This window comes from Bremia lactucae, linkage group LG2, assembly GCF_004359215.1.
Source record: "Bremia lactucae strain SF5 linkage group LG2, whole genome shotgun sequence".
Lineage (NCBI taxonomy): Eukaryota > Oomycota > Peronosporomycetes > Peronosporales > Peronosporaceae > Bremia > Bremia lactucae.
The window spans coordinates 3,808,981-3,820,480 of NC_090611.1; positions in this window are offsets into that span (position 1 = coordinate 3,808,981).

Here is an 11,500-nt window from a genome sequence, read left to right on the forward strand (position 1 = left end):
ATCGTATATACGGACCATGCGTCATTACGCACGGCCGTCAATAGCCCACACCTCTCGCAAAGAATGGCGAGGTGGCTATCCTTCTTCGCGGAGTATAACTTCTCCGTCGAATATAAACCAGGACGACTTAATGTCGTCGCTGATGCGTTATCACGCCGACCCGATTTCGAGTCAGCAGTGCACCCCAACAGTAAAAGTGATCTTACTGTTGCAACACTCACTACGAGTGTTCCATCATCAACCTTAGTTGATGAAATAAAGAAAGCCTATAAAGAAGATAAGGACCTTCTTTGTCTGATGGATCATTTAATGAATCCATCCGATAAATCTTTTAAAGATCTACCGGCTTTATATCGATCGTCATCCGATCGATACACAACACGTAACGGCTTATTGTATTACACAGCCGTTACCGGCGACACCCCACGTGTCGTCGTCCCGACTCACAATGATTTGCGCTTGCGCATCATGTATGAGTGTCACGATGCTCCAACAAGTGGACATCGTGGACGTGAGAAGACTTACCTCACGGTAAGTCGATACTTTTACTGGCCCCGCCAGTATCAGTTTGTGCGCAAGTACATTCGTGCTTGCGAGGTTTGTCAACGGGTGAAGCCTAGCCCTTCATCCCGTGCACCTCTTCAACCTCTACCACTTCCGGCAGAGTGTTGGCAGTCCGTATCTATGGACTTCGTCTTCGGATTTCCCGAAGACGAACACAAAAACAATGGAATCCTTGTTTTTGTAGACAGATTCAGCAAGATGGTACACCTTGCTGCGGTACCAGAGTCGATTACGGCTCCGGGTTGTGCCCGTGTCTTTATCGACACGGTATTCAAACTCCATGGGTTACCCCGTGAATTAGTCTCGGATAGAGATCCGAGATTCACGGCGGCGTTCTGGCAATCCGTGTTCCGATCTCTCGGAACACGGCTGACTATGTCAACATCTGATCACCCGGAAACGGATGGTCAAACAGAACGCGTAAATCGCGTCCTCGAAGAGATACTTCGAGGTTACGTCCAATCGTATCCGAATTGGAGCGAGTTCTTACCGATGGTCGAATTCGCCATCAATAATTCTGTGCATGCGTCTACAACGCATACACCGTTCTTTGTGAATGGCTTACGCCATCCTCGCTTACCCAACCAATTAGAGGGATCCTCTAGTTTAAGGTGGTGGACTCGCACGAGTAAATCCATTTCTGGCTCATACTCATCACGCGTCGAAGTTAACAACGACGCGAGTGATGTCGATGTCGAAGAAATCGACATCGAAAATGAGAATGATCTCATGGCAGTACGCACTAAGCGTACAGAAAAAGACAAAACAAATGAGTCGGCAGAGGAATTTCTGCTAACTCGAAAATTAATAATCCGTTTCGTTCAGAATTCTATTGCTAACGCAGTGGACCGTCAGAAACGGAATGCAGACAAATGTGGAAGAGCAAATGTTCATTCGTTCAACATTAATTATCTAGTGCTACCCTCTGCGGTAAACCTACAAAAGCGTTTAGTCACTAATGTGGGTAGCAGTAAACTACTACCCAAGTTCATTGGGCCTTTCCGTGTACTGCATCGCACAGGCAATGCGTACACAATAGAATTGCCACGTAGGATGCGAACGCATCCTACGTTTTACGTTGGTCGGCTCCGCCCGAACCATCAGTACGCGGCTTCTTCCGAGGACGGATTTGACCACCCTTTTCAAGAATCCCTAAAAGATTCTTGTGATCGCGAACCAGATTCTCATGTTGAACCTGAAGTTTCTCATGCCGGTTCCGAATATCCTCGAAACTGCGATGAGCTGACGACAGCTCGTCGCTCTCCACGCTGTTAACCATCTTTTCAACCATGAGGCACATATGCGCCACAGCCTTCGCCAGCGATATAACACTGCCCAGCAAACTGCCTTTCAACGCGTTCTAACGGTGCTGAAGCACGACCAAGCTTTCTCCAAAATTTCTGTCCGTGTACCCTTCGTCAGCCGAAGTCTGTCACAGCCCGGTGAGACTCGACTCGTTGGTATCCTAGCGGCCTCCTGCATCAAGGTTTGCACTCTGATTCACAGTGGAACAATTATATATCCCTTATTACCGTGGTTTAAGGCCTATTGGCTTCCAATTCTAAGCTTAATCCGACGACGAAGCCGATCCTCCTTATCTACGTCTGACAAATGATATCATGGGCTTACCGTCTTCCCGCACGAACATCATGCTCCCATCCTTCTGCATCGCAACTCAATGTCCGCGTTGGAAGGTCTTGAGCGCATACACAAGGTATGCACCATCTTCAAGCGGGTCTTCCTTCCACCAAGCCATCTGCGCTATGCCCAGGGATTCAAAGCCAACGCCCTGACAGCGGTTCCGCTTGAAGGTTTTATTTACGGACTACCCTGTGTGGGGAACCTTATCCCGGGGAATCTGAGTCAGCTTTCCGATCTTAACCCCCTCCCCGAACCGCCGGCTGTCGCTAAATCTCATCCGCTTCATATACTGATGCTCTAGATGGCTTAATGTCGCGGTCGCCTTTATCAAGCCTCCCATCAGCTCGGAGGCTGGAGACGGTGTGGATATGACAACACAGTTCAGCAGCGAGGTCATAGTCAAAAAAGATGTTTTTTCTGTTTTAATGGCGCGGCAGCCTACTCGCACAAATATTGAATGCCAGGAAAGGACACCTTCAGGAACTAGAAGCGAAAACGGACCGGCAGCAGGCGGAGCGCCAGGCGGAATTGAAGATCAGCGTATACTGAAAGCTAGAGGCGACTTCAATACTTTAAGTACTTCCCGAAGTAGTTTGCCACTTTTTTAGCATCTTCACGTTGGGAATGCAGATATAGAGGATGTTTTTTTCGGGCGACGACGGTGGGGTCCAGACCACGTGAAGAAGTGCAGCCCGAGGGATTGCAGGTAGGAGGTTGCAGTCAACCCCCCCAAAAACACCCGAGGTGGCGAAGGAGGCGCGGTCACCCACGGCTGGCTGCAATATTACCCTCAATGCACCTAATTCACAACCAACGAGCTTGTTTCCAAGTCACCAACGACGTAAGCGCTTGATCTATGTACCGCAGAACGAATATCAGCTCAGACGGCCAAGACTCCCTCGCAAAAATAAATTGTTAAAGAGACTTGATGCCGCATACACTAAACACGCGCATCCTTATACTCCGCTTCGGCACTACCACCATGACGAGGCACCGTGGAGAGAGGTATCGGTGGGGGTCGGTGGACAAATTCCTTAGTGAAGAGCCACGTCAGCATTATTCCAAATAGGTTTATGAAGCCCGTAACACGCGCGATCGTCAGGAGAAAGGTCGTGTCACGTGACTGCCCACCGGAGCGAGTACCACAAATTCCACATCCCTATCCACCAAATAGAAGCCAGACGTCAGGCAATCATTCAACAATTGTGAAGCAGAGAGACTTACAGGAAGTCCAAGGCAGAACACATACCCGTTTGCGGTACAATCAGTACCAAAAGCTCGGACGCCGTAGTTGTCAGTCGCGTATTTGAGGGGTGCCCAAGTCCCGTAGAAGTTGCATAAGTAACTGAAGACGTTGACTTTTGAGGTGGGCGTCCAGATTAAGGACACCCTCCGTCTTGGTAATGCTGGTACAGACATTCATTCGAGATCAGCTGGACGTGTGTTGAGTCTCCATCATGTTTTCGGCTCGAAACAAATTGATAAATCATCGATTGCCATCGCCTCACCATCGGTACCAGAATGGCGACATGCTGCGCATAGTGCCACAAGCGAGATAGGATCATCGTCTAGGCCATTACTAATCGGCCTGAAGCGTTTGCGCCCGGTGGAATCATTGGCATCGTAGAGCCGCTGCGCTAGGGAAATTAAGATAGTAGCATCAACTGAAGACTGCCCAAACTGAATGCCAAGGTATTTACCGTATCTGTCCGCTGAAGGACGCGCATACCTGAAAGCAATGGGCATGTTGATCTTCAGTTTTGCGCAATCAGCTCAAATTTGGACAGATTGTGGTTTGCGTCCGAGCTGCGGCAGTACCCCTGTACATTCTCGAACAGTAACTGTAATTGGGGATAGAGCTACTTATTAGTGTCAAATCGTCGGCGAAGAACGTGCCCGTGTAAGTTGGGATCAGCGGAAACGCGGATTTCATACTCTTCGCGTGACCGCGACAGGTTCCAAGTGGCTCAAGCGGATTTCATACTCTTCTTGTGACCGCAACATTGCTGAATGGCTCAATGGTTTGGACAATGAGAAGAGCCGAAAGAGGACCTCCTAGGTTGACCATCCGAGTTGGAAACAATGCAAGCTGAATCTTTTTATTGGTCAGAAGATGGGCATGAGGGTCGGTGCAGAGAAGGCGAACGCACCGAGCAAACTTTCAGCTAAAGCCTATCCGATCGTGCAGGCAAAACATGTAGTCCCAGGTGACGCGGTTGAAGGCCTTTCAAATTTAAAGAGTAGCGCACACGCCTCTTCGTCTCAACCTGTTATCAGGTATTGAAGATCGGCAAGAAACTGGATGTGGTAGTGAATGGAGCGACATTGATGAAGCCTTTCTGATCCGGGTGAATTAGGTTCGCCACTACTTGTTAGAGGTGTGCGTCAGCGCTTTCGACAACACCTTGCCATCGACCTGTACAAGGGCAATTGAAGATAGTTGCTAGGGAGCGCACGCGAGCCTTTTCTGTGGAGTAATAGGACAGCAAACTTGCGTCGGGAGGGAAGCAGCTTTCCACGGTGGAGCTGATCATCGAATACAATGCTTAGGCATTCACCAAAAACATTAGGACACACCTTGTGAAAACCAGCCGTTAAGCCGTCCATACCCGGCGCCGAAGTTGAACGCAGATGGCGAATCGCAGCCGCCAAAGCCGCAGCCGTAATCTAAGCGTCGAAGACAGCGCGGTACATGGCGGAGACGAAGCTTGTAATGGAGACAAGAAGCTTTTGCTGCATGGAATCGTATGGTGAAGAAAATTTCCTATCGGACTGGAAGGATCGCCCAGCTCAGACCCTCAGTGCGTCAAGAAGCGAAGAGAAATTTCATAATGGTAAGTCAAAGTCCCACGTTCACGTTGTTTTACCTCTTCGATTAAGACACGGCGTAAGCCGGTATCCAGCGGTCGGAAGAAGTGCTTGGTCGATTTTTCGCAGTTGGCGGCACGAAAGTCATCAAATGTGGCATTGACTCGTGCGCGTTGCTATCTCCTTGTAAACATGGTATCTTCAAACTGTTGTCTAGTTGTCAAACAGGTAGAATCACGAAGACGAGAAGCGGCACCATCGAGAGAAATTCGAGCCTCCTCGAGAGCCTGAGTGTCTTAAAGGCGTATTTTCTTCTGCACAGCCTGCAGTTGAGTCTTCTAGTTTGTTTTATACTCATCCCAGACCTTGCCGGGGTTCAGTTTAGTACAGAGTGCGCCACGTACCAGTTCCGCCATTTTTCTATTGCCTCCACCACTGTGCGGTACTCCAGTAGGTAGTAAGGGAATCGCCAATAGCCACGGCCATGAAGCTGAGAGCCCGACCTGAAAACCACACTGTAAGCCATATGATCGCCGGCGTGTTGCGGTTGGAAGTGCTGGAAATCCCCATAGAAGCGATCGGAGAATGGAGCTGAGATCAATAAGTTGTTTAGACTGTTCGTCGGGGAATAGACCAGTGAAGACTCGCTTGTTAGCGAAGTGGATCCTCCAAGGATCTACGTTGCCCAGGTTTACTACCATTGAAGACACCTATACCGGCCTGGGTTATATCTCAGAACAGGACTGGAGAATTCGAGCCGTAGATCTAGTGAGGTGTTCAGGGTCCCCCAACACAAGATGAGTTGCATTACCGTCAAACTCTCCAGTTTCCAGACTCGAGAAGAACTGATGTTTGTCCTGACGATTCGCTGGTGCAACGCATTGTGAATGTAGATAGGCATCTCATCATCCGATACTTTCACTTCAAGATAGTGACCCAAGAACAGTCAGGTGGGAGACATCAACAGCCGAATCAAATCCTTGATAGTCAGATCGAAGAATAGCGACTACTCCGTCGCTTCGACCCCGTGTGGGGCGAAACAGGTGGGATCAGGGTCACTCGAGTAAAAGTGATGAGTGTTACTCGATCTTAATAGAATTTGAAGTTGGCGAGGTGCTTGGATTGGCAAGCTTAGTGTCTTATTGACATGAGAGAGAGTAGTTGATAAACAAATTCGCGACGAGGGAACGCCCATTCTGTTGATGTCATTCGTGTCCACCGTAAGAACATTAAGTTGCTCCACGATGTCGAGGATGATGCAACTTTAGCCCCGAGTAGCTTGGTTCCTCACTAGAAGTCTAATGTCCCCACTCACGGCCCGAAGCTTTACAACCAAGTAAATCACCGAAATGAAGCCGTCGAGGCTTTGAGTGTATCTAGAAGGGTCCCATTTTACTGTTTCTTTTGCCATTGTTTAAGCAGTGAAAATCCAGCTCTGACCGCAAACGACAAAGTACGATGTTGGGATGGAAAAGACGTGAGCGATGCACCGGTATCCACTCAGCAGGCTGACTCAAGATATATGGTAATTAGAGAATATGACGGGATCGATAGACATGAGCGTAAGCTCAACAATCTTAATGCCTTAGTTGCTCGAGAAATTCCGCGATTGCAGGGGTCATCGCCGACCACGGGCACACATGTCGAAGATATCCTCCTGCTTGTAAGTAACAGGGACACCCATAGGCTCCTTCCATTTCTTTGTAAAGGTAGCGTCCGCGGTCGGATTAGTTGCACAACACTTTATTAACAGCATGTAGTTGGGAACTGTTGTTCCGCCATCGACCATCGCCAACGACAGAGCCCTGTTGAAGGAGATTCTACCGCTTTCTAAGTGACGCTGTCCGAATGCGCGGCTTTCTTGAACATCTTGTCTATGCCGTCGACATTGTTGTCTGCCTCCTGGAGGACGTCAGGGAGTCAGGGAGAACCCCAAGCAGTTCCGTTTTCTTATCATTTGGCATCGCCTCGGCCGCTTCCAGTATAAACGACGCTTTGGTTGATTTGCTAATTTTCGTGTGGTGCTTTATTAATGAAGGCAGACTCGGTCGAGGTGTGTAGCGCTTCAGGGTGCGTGACCTCCAAAGATAAATCCTTACCATGTTTCATGTCCGCTGTCAAGTTCTTTAATTCGAAGCGGGCCTCAACCGTCTGGAATGCTTGAAATTTGTTGATAGAGGCAATTTTTTTTTCATTGAGTGGGAATATCGATTGTTTGACCAGCATGTTGAAATAATCAATAGCATTGCGACCCCGTTTTTTGCGCGCGGGCCGATAGATGATTCCATCTATAGCTGCTGTTGAAAAAAGAAAGGGAAAACCTCAATACATTAAGCTAACTGTAGTACCTCATTTTCGCAAGGCAGCTGTAAAGGAATGGTTATTATCTAATATTTGTATCGGTTCTAATCTGCGTGCTGATGGTCTAACTACGCTTGTAGGCAGGGAAGTTACACTAGAGACAACTCAAGATATTTAAAGAGATTTGTTTTAATTGAGACCCCGGAGAGGTAGAAATTGACAGCGCATCGGAGGAGGTGTACGAAATCGCGACAAGCTGATTAGCAATGGACAGCTTTTCATGCAGAGCTCCGTGGCTGAGCTGACCTTGCCTCTTTGTAACCTTCTCAACTTCCTGTTGAATTGAGGTTTTCTTGTTTGTCGTCGTAATGTTTGCAGCAGCCGCAGGCGTTCGCGTAACGGGCGCGCAAATTGACGGAGAAGGTGGTGCGATCCTGCTGTTGTGGCGTGACATGGCCCGTTACGGGTGGAAGGAATGCACTAGAATGCCTACTTAAATCAATCCCGTGGTGTGAACAACGGCATTCTTTCCGATTGGAACGAGGCGTTCTTGCCATGAACTGAGTGCAGCTTGTTGCCAAAAATCACTTGAGCACATAAACCACCGTTAGCGGACTGGGACATGAACTAGTCAAGATGTATACGCGCCAGGTGGCAGACGTGATACAGTCAACAAGTTTACTTCACGAAACGTGTCGTAGATGGGTTTGCAGCCAAGCAAGAGGAGGCGGTGGAGAACCAGGCTGGTGTCCGTATCCGATCCATGTTTGAGGTGTCAATGAAGAATTTACGACCGAAGACGTCGGCCTCCTTGAACGAGAAGACACTGCCCAGGATGTTCACTTTCGTGAGTTCGAGCCTCAGACATGCTTCTCTGGACTACACCTTGACACATAGATCTCCGCCAGGTATTTTTAAGACTTGACAAATCTCGTGGCTTTCTTAGAAATTCTGAAACTCGTCGATTACAAAAAACTCATTTTTGATCAAACAAAAATTGTTTCTTAGGGGTTTTCAAGAGAGGTGTTGCTGTGATGTTTACCCGAAATCGACCCTGTGAATTTCCGGAGAGATATTTGCGCGAGAGTCTGGCCGGTAGCAATAACCATGTTATACTTGGCACGAGGAAGATCATACGGCCGCGCCTGGTTGATACGGGGCGCTATGAACGACAAATTGCCACCTGCGGCATATCGATGCTCGATCCATTCGATGTCACTTGCATGAGGCTTGGGAGTCTCCACACGACGACGAGCGGCATCAGCTTTAGCGTAGTTTCGGCGAAGATGTTTTTGACGACCGAGCACGTCAGCCATCGTCGGACGCGTGTCCGAATGCGGTTCCGTACAAGAAGGTAGGTCTTTGGCAGTGACAGCTGGAGGCATTAGATCTACCGAAACGTCGGCGGATTCATGCTCACCTTCAGGAGAGGAAGCTGATGGTTTTGTCATAATCGCGTCCGTTACGTCTTCGGTATGATCCCTAGGCATCGTGGCCAGAGAGCCGCACACCGGAAAAGCAGATTGCTCTGGAATCGGCAGCAGCGATGACCCACCAACTGTAGTAGGCTGGGGAAGTGGCGTAGCTAAACATATGAAATGAATCGACACCACTGCCATCACCTCATAGTACAGTGAGCTAATTGGAATTTGTCGACACCGCTGCCACCACCTAATAGTAGTGATGAGTTCAGTGAGCTAATGGGAAAGGGCCATGCCGCTACTCAGAAATGTCGTAGAAAAGATAATACGTATACATATTGATCTATCACAATTTCCACGGCCTTTGAACCCGCACTGCCATTAATGTGCAGAGAGGCATCACCGTGAGCAGAAATAAATTTCTGCTAGTCCTCTCTTCAACCTCATTGAGCAGCAGGCTTTACAATTTTTGTCGCGAATTAAGCTTTCCTTAATCATATTAGACCAACGCGCTAAGTTGCCTTTATGGTACAACCAGGTTATCTTTTCGGAAGCGAACCGCAGCGTATCACGGTCCCTCTCCCATTCACTTATGTTCACACTGAGGCAAATTTTTCTCTCGAAGTGATCTTTACGATCACTTCATTTGTGGTGATGCATGTAAGCATCACCAGAGTTATCATGGTCGATGGAATCATGAAACCGGAGGCCGCTATGGTTGTCCTTCAGTCCGACGATGACGCCGACTCGTAAAAGTCAACTCAAATCGGGGTGACTTCTCTTCGCAGCAGACGCCTTAGCGTCTTCCAAAATGTTTGCATGAGTAGCAGCTACTTGCAGTCGTGCAGCTGCCAGGCGCACGGACTCTGGTACCACGCACAAACAAAAAAATTGGAGACCAACGAGTGCTAACTCGCAGAGAGAGACACAATAGTACTCTTTGTCACTCTACATCATCTGTTATAGTACTGTTAGTTAGGGGGTGATATTACGGGGTGTTCCGTCACATAAGTATTACTTCTTTTTAGAGGAATAATAATATAAGTTCATATAAGAGGAAAACAATAAAGATGCATAAAATGTTTATCAATTAGTAATTCACTTAATATTGAAGCAACAAGTCAACACTTTTGTTAATTGGTTGATTTAAAGCTAAATCAACCCCGCAATATGTACTAGATACGACTGGGCGGTGCGCAAGAAGGCGCTATACATATTTTTATTCAAGTCAGGGGATAGAAAGATCGTCAATACGTAGGAACTTTTAATATAAAACTAAAAAACTAATCTCCTTTTGCCGATACTAAAGCGTTGACCTTTAGTAGCTTAGGCTTTTTAATACTTGAAACCTAACCTGCACGTCGTGTACGTGAAGTAGTTTGATGCACCTCACTTCCACTGTTATCATTAGCGCAGCTTGGCTAGTACTGAAGTAGTACTAGCAAAGGGTGTCCCGTTAAACGGACTTTCATCCGTGTCCTATTAAAATGTTAATTCGACAAAAAAGTCAAATTACGTCATGTGAAGCCGGAAAATTATAAAAGAACTTAAGGACAAGCTCATACGCTTGCAAACAATGGCAAGCAAGTATAAGGAGATCAAGCGCTCATGTCATTCGAAGCATCAAATGCTCTGGTGCCTTTTAATGCAACCCTTTCATGCAATGATCTCGATACCCTTTTTTCTGCGAGAACTGCGGCTGTATGCTTTGAAAATTGGCATACTAGACAAATATTTTTTATTCAACTGACCAGAACTGGCAGCTGGCAAATTGCTGTTTATCTCGGCAGTTCCTTGATATTTTTATGTTACTGAACTTTATTTCGCGGTATATCGTTTTGATAAGCACATTTTGTTTCGAGTAGCTTATCGATGTAATAGATCTCAAGTTGCCGGCTATCGCTAAGTTCAACTTTTAAAAAAAAACTCCCCCCGCCTTTACACGCACCTTTTCATTGTCTTTTCCATGAAGAATCTTGCGTCTTCAACGTCCATTTCTCCCGCCCAGGCACTGTCGGGTACATAGGGGGAAATGTTCGAGAATTTGGTTTAGATTTATGTCTTAGTCGTCTAGAAACTACGGTGAGCGTTAACATGTCCCATTGCAGATTCTCATGATGACATCAAATTTGTCATCCAAGTTTAGTACAATGAAATCTTAATCGTAATGCTTATCTTCTAACGTGTATTAAATTCCAACTGCACCTTTTTAACGGTTACAATGCGTCTGCTGCGAGACGCGTGCCTGTCATCCTCGTTAGAATTTTATCGCACTGAACGATTTTGAGCATACGATCCTATAGCGATTGGCGTCGAATAAAATTGTTCGACGCCCTACCATGGCTCAGAAAGAACGAGCCATGCATTAATTGGGCATGAATACGTTACGATGCATGCAGGGATCGCTTCGCCTGCGCGCCCAAAAACGCGTATGAAGCAACACCTCGTTGTTCGGCGGCTGGTATATGGCGTGAATCTTTGTCTTGGAAATTGGCACGAATTAAAATTACAAAATATCTGGAGATCATTTAAGTTTTCACATAAAAAAGCACGACCAAATTCGTACCTATGTGGTAATTTTGACAACATTGCTTATAAGATACAGTTATGCTTTAGCATAGATGTAGTGCATTAGATGAGATGTAACGGGGCACTACGACTTGTACTGCTTCAGTATAAGTCCACTTCGCACTGCTTCAGTTGCGAAAGGTGCCTTACGTTATTTCACGTACACTAGTACGTGCAGAGAGTTGTCAACGGTCGAA